A 468-nucleotide genomic window follows, 5' to 3' on the forward strand; every position below is an offset into this window, starting at 1 on the left:
ATTTTAATTTTTATAACTTAATCTTTATAATTTTAATTATTTAACAAATTAATTTTTATATCTAACAAATAAATTTAATATTTATAATCCTTAAAAAGATAATAAAAATTTAATAATTTAAAATATTAAGTCTAAATTTTAACCTACGTTTAATAGTTATAATTTTATTTTTATAATATATAAAAATATTTTAAATAATTAAAATTATAAAAATTATAATATAATAGTCCAATTTTAAGAATTAAATTATAATTAAATTACAATTATAGAAATTAAATTAAAATAAATGAAAATTTATAAATTGAATTATAATTAAATTAAATTTTTAATAATTAAATAATTAATTTTTTTTAAATTTATTTGAATGGAAATATCAAACTTGACTGAAGTACAGGAATAAAGCCACTGAATGGTGTGGCCTTTGGTGCGCGTTAAACGCGTCAGCTTTATCTTTGTGATGTGACGGAA

Source organism: Prosopis cineraria, unplaced genomic scaffold (assembly GCF_029017545.1).
Source record: "Prosopis cineraria cultivar Desert tree isolate PC_DT_omini unplaced genomic scaffold, ASM2901754v1 PC8, whole genome shotgun sequence".
In the NCBI taxonomy this organism is placed as follows: Eukaryota; Viridiplantae; Streptophyta; class Magnoliopsida; order Fabales; family Fabaceae; genus Prosopis; species Prosopis cineraria.